The sequence below is a fragment of the Mus musculus genome, chromosome 9, assembly GCF_000001635.26.
Source record: "Mus musculus strain C57BL/6J chromosome 9, GRCm38.p6 C57BL/6J".
In the NCBI taxonomy this organism is placed as follows: Eukaryota; Metazoa; Chordata; class Mammalia; order Rodentia; family Muridae; genus Mus; species Mus musculus.
The window spans coordinates 18106245-18118269 of NC_000075.6; positions in this window are offsets into that span (position 1 = coordinate 18106245).

Below are 12025 nucleotides of genomic sequence, written 5' to 3' on the forward strand. Positions count from 1 at the left end.
TAGATCAATGTCTTATTCCAACAACCACAGAGATGTATCTTCTTTTAGCAGATAGGAGCAAATGCAGAGACCTACTACCAGACATTATACACACACATATGTGTGCACACGTGCGCACATGTACACACACACACACACACACACACACACACACACACGGCAAAGAATTAAAGCAATGTCATAAATTAGTAAATACACACTTTTTTTTTTCTAGTAGGATTCTCCTAAGTTAAGAAATGTTATTATAAGCCAAAAATCCACATTCTACTAAAATGAGGTATCTGCTTTTATATATTTATGTTTTGTGAGAAAGCATAGTATAAAGCTGCTAGGAATTGGGGAAGTCTTCTATGATAATTTTAATTACTTATATAATAACAATGTAAGTTTTAGAGTTGGAAGAACACAATTTGACAGCATTTTTTACAAATAATTAATTTGTTTAAAGTATGACTTAAAAGATTTTAATGGATTCAGAGATTATGTAACCATCACCACCACCCACTTTAGAACACTGTCCTCCTCCCGCTCCCCCCAAAAACATACTCAAAGCCAGGGAAATGGCTCAAAATTAAAACATTTCTGGCCACAAAAGTCTGCTTACCCCAATTCATATTCCTGGAAGTTAACTATAAATAGTCCATAGTTCCTCCTGTCTGTAACCCCAGCCTTCCAGTGGCAGAATGGAAGGTAGAAACAGAAGAATCCCCAGGAACTTGTAAGCCAGACAGTTCAGAGTACACAGTCAGTTAGCTTTTCTAAGGCATCAAACAATGAAGGATACCCTGTGTCAAACAAGTTAAAAGACAAGAATAGACCCACCTTTATCTACAAATACAAATGTGTACATTGCAAGCATGTACACCCACAAAAATAATAAAAATGTCATAATAATTTTCTATGAGCAGCCATTGCCTATTCCCCATCCCTCTTTTTTGTTTGTTTGATTTTTTTGTTTTTGTTTTCTAGCCATGGTATCCACTATTGTCACTCTGCACAGATTTTTTTTAATCTAGTACCTTACTTCTTCTACTAGACCCTGAAGAGTACTTCAGTAAATTCTCCAACTGCATATAAACAGTTTTGCTAGGTTTAGTTGTACTGAAGCAAATCATTTCACCACTTGATCCATCTTTTAAATCTCTCTGATCCTTTAATATTAAATCACAAACTCCAGTAACTCCAAGAACAGATCTTCTTGGTTTTCTTTTTTTTTTTTTTCCAAATAGAATCAATTTGATAGTAGGTAAAAGAGTTACAGTGAATGAGTCAGCTGAAACACTGTGAATCATGATGGAGCAGCATGTTTATAAATGGTCTAGAAAGAAAAAACTAAAGTCACAGCATGTACCTCAGGTTTTCTCAATGTCACCAAGAATTTTCACAGCAGAACCTGAAAAGAATAGGTAGTTAAAGTTATGACACATAACTTTTTTCAAAAAGAATAGTGGTCTGGAGGATCCAATTTAGTTTCACCTTAACTCTGCAGCTAAGATTCATATACAAGCCCCAGCCATAATGTTAAAATGTAAAACAAGTGCTGGAGAGATGGCTCATCAGCTAAAGCACTAGATGGTCTTCCAGAGGTGTTGAGTTCAGTTCTCAGCAACCATATGGTGGCTCCCATCCATCTGTAATTAGAGCTAATGCCTGCCTGCTAATATACATAAAATAAGTAAACCTTTTTAAAAAGATTTAAAATGAAAAGTACTTATAAAACTGAATTATTACTGGTGCATAGATGAAATAATGAATGGGTGTAAAAGAAAAAACATAAGTTTAGAATATATAGATGCTTAGGCTATTCTTCATATCATGAGTACACCAAAATGTTGGATGGAAAATATAGAAAAAAATTAATGAAATAAACTGCTTCTAAGCAGTTATCCATATTTTACTATCCTTTGCAGCAAGGGAGTCTTGGCATATCAGAGATATCATAAAATAAATTCACAAACATAAAGTTTAATGAGAAATCAAATAACATAAACCAATCTCATAAAAGGAAATGAAATGAAATTAAAAGAAAGAAAAAACACAACTTTAATACTCTTGGTTGTTTGCCAGTTCACAAGCTACGATAAAAAAAAATCACCATTATGAATGGATATGGTGTGGAAATGTGTGGAGGATGGATTGAATGGATGTGTTTTTGGGGGGATTGAGAATGCAGACTATAAGGGAACTTTACATCACAAGCATTGTAATATAGGATTGCTATGATTTTCAGTTATTTTCCATAGTAAAATTCATTACTAAAAACAAAATTCTATGTGGTGATAATATAGTTCCTGAGTGAAAGACTAAGTCTCAGAAACAGTATCTGGAACTTCAAACTAGTACTCTAGGCTGGAGTCTGTTCTCAACTGACTGCTCGGGATAATGTCCTCATGGCTGCTCCTCCTTTTGGCCATATCTTTCCTCATGCAGACTCAAGTGCTCATAGTAACAATCAATACTAACAAACAATTGTTAGAAAGATAATAAAAATTTGCTTAAAGAAGTATTCAAAGAAATAAAATGTACCACAAGATCTAAACAGACATAAGAGTGCTTCAAATAAAAATTGTATTTTTAAATCGTTTTTTCAGTATTGGCTGAGTCAATGGTGACTCTGTTAGGTACTGTTTCATTTCATAAGACATCTTAATTGGAAATATGTTAAAAATAAAATATGTGTGTACTTTCTAGTATATTTATACAGAAATAAAAGTTATTGTTGTAGCTAGGATCCAAATTTCCCCTCAAAGTAAACATGTTGTCATCTTAATCAACTATGAAGCAGTAGAGGAAGTTATTAGCTTATGAAGCCTCTGAGCTTATTCATAAATTGACTCACTAAGAGACATTCTTCAACTTTCTATGGGGATATAGTGGAAACTTTAACAAAGCAGGAGAGAAAGCAGGTACCCAGGTAACTATCTTTATATTCTTTCTCTCCCTCTTCCTCTCTCCTCTCTTCCCTCCTTCCTGGATACCCTGAGGTAACAAGCTGTACTCACATTTTCCACAGTAATGCTCTACTTTAACACATGTCCAAAATGGATGGAGCCAAAAGTCCATAAAATGAAACCTTTAAAACTATAACCCAAAATGTGGATGTGGAAACCTTTAGTGGATGGTCTCATAAGTGTCACCATGATAGACTGCTGCGGTGTCAAGAAAGTCCCTCTCTGGTAATCAAGAAAAGATAACTGAAGTTTTAAAATTTTGAAAATTAAAAAATAAAAAAGTTATTTTAAAAGCAACCAAAAAATCTAGGTTTTCAATTAACACTCTATTAATATGATATGTGAACATGTGCATACATGTAAAAAATGAAAAATAATAATAAACATCCTATCAAGGCCCAGACCTTCCAATCACCCAGGTTCTGATTTCTACAGAGAATTGTTTCTAGCATTTTTAAAAATAGTTGTAGGTGTGTGACTTGTGAGTGTATGTGCATATATGTATATAGGTGTCTGTGGAGATCCAAAGGTTTCTTTGGAGCTAGAGTTCCTGGTATGTAGGGCCTGGCATAGGTGCTGGGATGCAGTCTCTACTCTTCATGATAGAAATGTTCTCCAGGCCTTGCTTCCAGTATGTTGAGCTAGTATTCTGACATTTACTTGTATCCATCTAGATAATGAAGAGGCATTTATTAGTTTATTAATATATTACATTTCAGTTTAGTTTCATTTTGTACCAGAATTTATAGCATTTATTCCTCTCATCTTCACAATAGATTTATGTTTAGATTTCTGTTATACCTTAACAAAATATGACTAATTTGATTGCTTAACAACTGAAGCTATCCTTTTATCACTGACTGAGTATGGCAAACATTTGATAATTGATTAGTGTTTTCTTAAGGTCTCGTGGTAACCCTGGGTAAGCTTAGGCTTCACTCTGAAGGCTGCTAGGGAGAATAAAGTTCCAGCTCCTTCAATGACACTGAAGTTGTGGTCACTGATAAGTGAATATTAGCCCAAAAGTTCAGAATATCCACAATACAACTCACAGACCATAAAGTTTAAGAAGATGGAATAACAAGAACAAGAATAACAAGAACAAGAAGGAAGGCTAAAATGTGGGTGCATCAATCCTACTTAGAAGAAGGAACAAAATAATCACAGGAGGTAAAGTGAGGGAGGAACCTGTAGAGAGATAAAGGAAGGAGTAAAAAGGGGGCAGGATCAGTTATGGGAAGAGAGAGGAGAGAAGTCCAAAAGACCAGGAGAATAAGTAAAAATAAATAGCCGTGGGGAGTAGGGAACTTGGAGATCCACTAGAAAGTCACAGACACCAGGAATGTGATAGGATCCAAGGAATCAATTGGGATGACTTTAGCCTAAATACACAACAAAGGTCAGGTAGAACCTGTAGACGCCACCTCCAGTAGATAGGCATGACCTCTAATTGAGGGATGATGCTACTCACCCATCTCAATTTTTTTGTTTTTTAGCAAAAAATTAATTTCAATCTTTATTAAAATTATAGCTTAGTGGGTTTTAGTTAAAATTTTGCTATATGAATTGGAAAATTGTTTAGGAGTGTAATTTTCTATGTTGAAAACTTTCCCATAAAACAGAATTAGAACATTGATTAAAATAAGATTGTTATTGAACCAAATACTGATAAATTTCTTCTATTATTTACATGAATTCTTTTACTCACCCATCAAATACAAACTGACTATTTACTATTACCAGTACATTATAACTCCTATATACACAATGGATCATGACTCTGGCCCACTACCCTACGCAGATAATATTTTGGTCAAGGAAAAATAGGACACAGGTTCAGTCCTGGTAGACAGAAGAGTCTGCTTTGCCGCCAACAATAAAAACATCTTTGAGAAGTTTCATTGAAAGAATAATAGTTTGATTAACAGTTCCTCTTTGATAAAAGACAAGGTAATTGCAATCAGCTAAGAGGACTTAAAGTACATGTCATATTTTAGACTCCTGAGTGACAGGTTTGAACTTGAACTGATAAAATGAGATCAGAGATGAGAGGTCCCGGGACTTATTTTTCACATGAATTAGCTATGGGATTGGTACACCCAAAGCATGCTCCCCAGAAGAAGATTTAATTTCAAAACCATGAGGCATAGTAATTGGTCCATAGAAGAAAAATATGTATATACTTGAATTTCTGGAAGTTTTCAAGAGGCCAAGTTCTTTCAACTCCTTGTAATCCTCTTGCATTCATAATCTGTCAGACTAAAATGTAGGAGTCCAGGAGGAAATTAACACCACAGAGGACAGCTAGATAAAAATTGATATCTTACCACAGTGTCTAAATGACATGTTCACATGTATTCATATTGATTTCATGAATAATTTGTGTAGACTGTGTGTTTATGCTCTCAAAGGACTTTTCTCTTTTTATTAGATATTTTCTCTATATACATTGCAAATGCATCCTAAAACTTCCTTATACCCTCCCTCGGCCCTGCTCCCCTACACACCCACTCCCACTTCTTGGCCCTGGCATTCCCCTATACTGGGGCATATAAAGTTTGCAATCCCAAGGGGTTTCTCTTCCCAGTGATGGCCAACTAGGCCATCTTCTGCTACATATGCAGCTAGAGACACAAGCTCTGGGGGGTACTGGTTAGTTCATATTGTTGTTCCACCTAGAGGGTTGCAGACCCCTTCAGCTCCTTGGGTGCTTTCTCTAGCTTCTCCATTGGGGCCCTGTGTTCCACCTTATACATGACTGTGAGCATACACTTCTGTATTTGCCAGGCACTGGCATAGCCTCATACAAAACAGATATACCAGGGTCCCTTCAGCAAAATTTTGCTGGCATATGAAATAGTGTCTGGGTTTAGTGGCTGACTGTGGGATGGATCCCTGGGTAGGGTAGTCTCTGGATAGTCATCCTTTCATCTTAGCTCCAATCTTTGTTTCTGTAACTCCTTTCATGGGTATTTTGTTCCTTATTCTAAGGAGGAATGAAGTATCCACACATTGGTCTTCCCTCTTCTTGATTTTCTTGTGTTTTGTAAATTGTATCTTCCGTGTTCTGTTTCTGGGCTAATGTCCACTTATCAGTGAGTGCATATCAAATGACTTCTTTTGTGATTGGGTTACCTCACTCAGGATGATATACTCCAGATACATCCATTTGTCCAAGAATTTCATAAATTCATTGTTTTTAATAGATGAGCAATACTCCATTGTGTAAATGTACCACATTTTCTGTATCCATTCCTCTGGTGAGGGACATCTGGGTTCTTTCCAGCTTCTGACTATTATAAATAAGGCTGCTAAGAACATAGTGGGGCATGTGTTCTTATTACCAGTTGGAACTTCTTCTGGGTTTATGCCCAGGAGAGGTATTGCTGGATCCTCCAGTAGTAATATGTCCAATTTTCTGAGGAACCTCCAGACTGACTTCCAGAGTGGTTGTACAAGCTTGCAATTCCACCAGCAATGGAGGAGTGTTCCTCTTTCTCCATATCCTCGCCAGCATCTGCAGTCTCCTGAATTTTTTATCTGAGCCATTCTGACAGGTATGAGGTAGAATCTCAAGGTTGTTTTGATTTGCATTTCCCTGATGATTAATGATATTGAACATTTTTTCAGGTGCTTCTCAGCCATTCTGTATTCCTCAGTTGAGAATTCTTTGTTTAGCTCTGAATCCCATTTTTTAATGGGTTAATTGAATTTCTGGAGTCCAGCTTCTTGAGCTCTTTGTATATATTGGATATTAATCCCCTATCAGATTTAGGATTGGTAAAAATCCTTTCCCAATCTGTTGGTGGCCTTTTTGTCTTATTCACAGTGTCTTTTGCCTTACAGAAGCTTTGCAATTTTATGAGGTCCCATTTGTAAATTCTTGATCTTACAGCAGAAGCCATTGCTGTTCTGTTTAGGAATTTTTCACCTGTGCCCATATCTTCGAGGCTTTCTCCCACTTTCTTCTCCATTAATTTCAGTTTATCTGGTTTTATGTGGAGGTCTTTGATCCACTTAGACTTGAGCTTTGTACAAGGAGATTAGAATGGATAAATTGCATTCTTCTACATGATAACCACCAGTTGTGCCAGCAACATTTGTTGAAAATGCTCTCTTATCTCAAAATTTTTAACCCTGAATTTTTCCTGTTTAAAGGAAACACAGGAACCAAAAATGGAACAGAGACCAAAAAAAAGGGCATCCAGAGACTGCACCACCTAGAGGTCCATCCCATCTGCAGAAACCAAAACCTGGCACTATTGCTGACACCTAGAAGTGCTTGCTGACAGGAGCCTGGTATAGCTGTCCTCTGAGAGGCTCTTCCAGCATCTAACTAATACAGATGCACATACTCACAGCCAACCGTTAGACTGAGCCCAAGGACCCAAATGGAAGAGTTGGGGGAAGAACTGAAGGAGACGAAGGGGATTGCAACCTCATAGGAAGAAAAACAATACAAACTAATGGGACCATCCAGATATCCCAGGGACTGAAACACCAACCAAAAAATATACATGGATGGGCCAATGGCTCCACCTACATATGTAGCAGATTATTGCATTATCTGGCATTAATGGGAGGGGATGCCCTTGGTCCTTTGGGGGAGTTGATGCCCCAGCCTAGGGAAATGCTAGAGTGGTGAGAGGGAAGTGGGTGGGTGGGTAGGGGAGTAACCTCTTAGAAGAAATGGGCAGGGGATGGGATGGGAAGTTGTGGAGGCGAGACCAGGAAGGGAGGGAACATTTCAAATATAAATAAATAAAATAACCAAAAAGAAAAAAGAAAATTAAATTCGGGTCAAGGTGGCTGGAATCTAAATTTTTCATTCAATTTACCCACAAACACTTCTTTTCTATACATGAAACTCCTCATATCTTGGAACCAGAGTCACAAATGCATGAAAACACAGATAAAAATGATTGTGATTTTGCCAGTCAGTCAGCTCCCCAGTACTTGGTGGCTCAGAACCTACATAAAATATTCCCATGTCCCACTTGTTCCATTGGCTGTACACCCTTTACTTAAACCCATGATCTCATCATTTATATCAGGGCCAGCTGCAGGAGCATCTTGGGTATAACCAACTAAGTCTTTTTCTTTGAGTACAATTTCACTCAGTACTGAAATTGATCTATGAAACCAGAAAAAAAAATGCCTTTCCAACAGAGAACAGTAGGCCATGCATTAAGAAGTAACTATAGGGGCATGCCAGGGCCAAGAAGTGGGAGTGGGTGGGTAGGGAGCAGGGCCGGGGGAGGATATAGGGAACTTTCGGGATAGCATTTGAAATGTAAATAAAGAAAATCTCTAATAAAATAAAATAAAATAAAATAAAATAAAATAAAATAAATAAAATAAAGAACTAACTATAGCTACTCAGACCCAAATTTGGAAAGAAAATGATGTAAATAGCAATCATCTTTATATTATGTATCTAGTTTCTGGGTGGGTCAACTCAACCTCCTTGCTCAACTTTCAAGGCCATCTTCTTTGCCTCTCACTTCTACTTGTGTTCAAAAACACTGGTTCCATGTATTTCCTATAACTTAGTATACTAATGACAATGAACTTCTGAAATTATGACTCATTAAGTAAAGGCCAATACTGTATCCAGTTTTAAATTACCCAGAGAAATGACGATGATTGATAGTATTACCAGATGATGAAATCACTAAAGAAAGAGCAATTTCTAGATGACTTCACAATGTCAAGGATGGACCAGGCAGTAATATGATATGCTAGTCTGGGTTCTAAATAGAAATGCTTACTTTGGCTAGTGGTACACCATTAAAATACTATAAAATGGCAATAAAATGCTATCCCTTCAAAGGGAAAAGATACATCCTATAAGCACAAGACATGCAAACACTAAAATTTAAAAGGTCATTTGTGAGTTCCAGGTCTTATTGCTTCTCCAGCAACACACATACTTCAGTGTAAAACATATGATGAAACTGACTGTTTATAGAGTTTGCCATTCTAACCATTATGAGATGGAAAACAGATTCCTTTAAAAATGGCAGTCAGGTCTTATAATTTTGAGCATGCAGTTAATTAAATGGTAACCATTTAAATATTAATATATGGGATTTTAAGATTAACTCACAAAGCAATGTCACTCCTCAGGTTGTGTATACAAATGCTGAAATAATGGTTTTGTTTTTCAAAACCTGATCTGCCTGTGTAGAACCCATGGAGCAAAAGTTGGCTTCTCTATGCCTCATTTATTTCTAGGAAAGAAATTCTTTTCAGTACTTTCATAGTATGAACTAATCTAATTTCACAAATATATTCAGTTGTCACTTTTTGTTAATAATTAAGGTTAAATTGTATAATATATAGTATATTTAAAGCAAGATAATTTAGAGAATACCTCCTTTTGCTTTATGGTCATTTCGTTTGTTAATGAAGTGCTTTTTATGTTGCATTTCTTTGAGACAAGGTCTTGCTATGTTATCCAGGTTGAACTTGAAGATGTGATTCATACTCTTTGTATTTTAAGTAATAGCATTACATGAGGATATCACTATATTAAGGTTGCTTTTTATTCTATTTAAAAAGAAGGCCACATATCCTTAAATATTTTAGAATAATTATATTAATAATTGCATGATATTTAGATTGTTTCCAGTGTTTCATTATAAATTAAGCTAAAAAGAAGAGTCTTGTCCAGAAGCCTGTGTTCTTTTCACTGTTGGACTCATTATACTAATTACTGACCAAATATTGATGCTTAAAATGAGTTAGCTAACATGGCAATTTAATATTCAGAAAGGTTCCATTCTGTACTCCTGATACAAGTACAGAAGAAAATCCATTTTCTCACAGTCTTAAGCACAGGCTACCATCAGTTCTAGGACAACCTTTAATTTTGCTAAAGGGATGAAGAAAATGAGAGGAAATGGATAAACGGGCTTGATAAATTTGTGATGTATTAGTCTATCTTTTAATTGCCTATGACTTCCTCTGTTGTCTACATTTTGAATAAACTTCTAATCTACATCATGTCCACTTTGGAGAAAATTCCTTCAAAACAATTCACTGTATTGTCAAAATCTATATACATAAAATCTCAACACAGGATTTCCCCAAATGAGCCAAACAAGCATGAAATTATAGGACATTGTAGGTTAAAATGGGGTCCTGCATCCAGCCCAGGGCTCAGACCTCTGGGAGAGATGGGACGCAGGAAGTTTGACTGCACACTCCACCCTGACATTCGGGCATCAAGCTGTGGGAAGCCATGGGACCCCGCTCCAGGGTTGGAGAAATGCAGTCTGGGGTCCCTGAAGACCTGCCAGAGTTGGCCTTGGACTCTCGGACACCACAGATGCCACTGGGTGGCAGTTCTGGGGTCCCCAGGTCCACATGGACGTTGGGTATAGGACACTGCAAACGCCACTTCATGTCGAGGAAGAGCTGAGAATAGAGTGTGGACATGCAGGCAGCTCTAGCCCAGAGCCTGGGCTGAGAGGAAAAGGGCAGGAGGAGAGAGCTCCAGCTGGGTCCTGAGGGAAGGAGAGTCCTTGTCTTGGTCAGTGGGCAGCTAGGCTTAGTTTGGCGGAAGCCATGGCTGGGAATGCTGGTGTGTTAATTGTGATCTTTGTTTGGTAATTACAAAGATGAGAAAATTGACTTTACAAATCTTTTATGAGTTCTGATTTTATAGCCCAACACTTTTGAAATATTTTTTTAAATATAATACAATTATATCATTTCTACTTCCATTTTCTTCCTTGTAAACCCTCTGATATTCTGTTCTTTGCACTCGTTCAAATTCATGACCTTTATAGCATCAATTTTTTTCCATTTTTTATTAGGTATTTAGCTCATTTACATTTCCAATGCTATACCAAAAGTCCCCCATACCCACCCACCCCCAATCCCCTACCCACCCACTCCCCTTTTTTGGCCCTGGTGTTCCCCTGTACTGGGGCATATAAAGTTTGCGTGTCCAATGGGCCTCTCTTTCCAGTGATGGCCGCCTAGGCCATCTTTTGATACATATGTAGCTAGAGTCAAGAGCTCCAGGGTACTGGTTAGTTCATAATGTTGTTCCACCTATAGGGTTGCAGATCCCTTTAGCTTCTTGGGTACTTTCTCTAGCTCCTTCATTGGGGGCCATGTGATCCATCCAATAGCCGACTGTGAGCATCCACTTCTATGTTTGCTAGGCCCAGGCATACTCTGACAAGAGACAGCTATATCAGGGTCCTTTCAGCATAATATTGCTAGTGTATGCAATGGTGTCAGCATTTGGAAGCTGATTATGGGATGGATCCCCGGATATGGCAGTCTCTACATGGTCCATCTTTTTATCTCAGCTCCAAACTTTGTCTCTGTACCTCCTTCCAAGGGTGTTTTGTTCCCACTTCTAAGGAGGGGCATAGTGTCCACACTTCAGTCTTCATTTTTCTTGAGTTTCATGTGTTTAGGAAATTGTATCTTATATCTTGGATATCCTAGGTTTTGGGCTATATCCACTTATCAGTGAGTATATATTGTGTGAGTACATATTGTGTGAGTTCCTTTGTGAATGTGTTACCTCACTCAGGATGATGCCCTCCAGGTCCATCCATTTGGCTAGGAATTTCATAAATTCATTCTTTTTAATAGCTGAGTAGTACTCCATTGTGTAGATGTACCACATTTTCTGTATCCATTCCTCTGTTGAGGGGCATCTGGGTTCCTTCCAGCTTCTGGCTTTTATAAATAAGGCTGCTATGAACATAGTGGAGCATGTGTCCTTCTTACCAGTTGGGGCATCTTCTGGATATATGCCCAGGAGAGGTATTGCTGGATCCTCCGGTAGTACTATATCCAGTTTTCTGAGGAACCGCCAGACTGATTTCCAGAGTGGTTGTACAAGCCTGCAATCCCACCAACAATGGAGGAGAGTTCCTCTTTCTCCACATCCACGCCAGCATCTGCTGTCACCTGAATTTTTGATCTTAGCCATTCTGACTGGTGTGAGGTGGAATCTCAGGGTTGTTTTGATTTGCATTTCCCTGATGATTAAGGATGTTGAACATTTTTTCAGGTGCTTCTCTGCCATTCGGTATTCCTCAGGT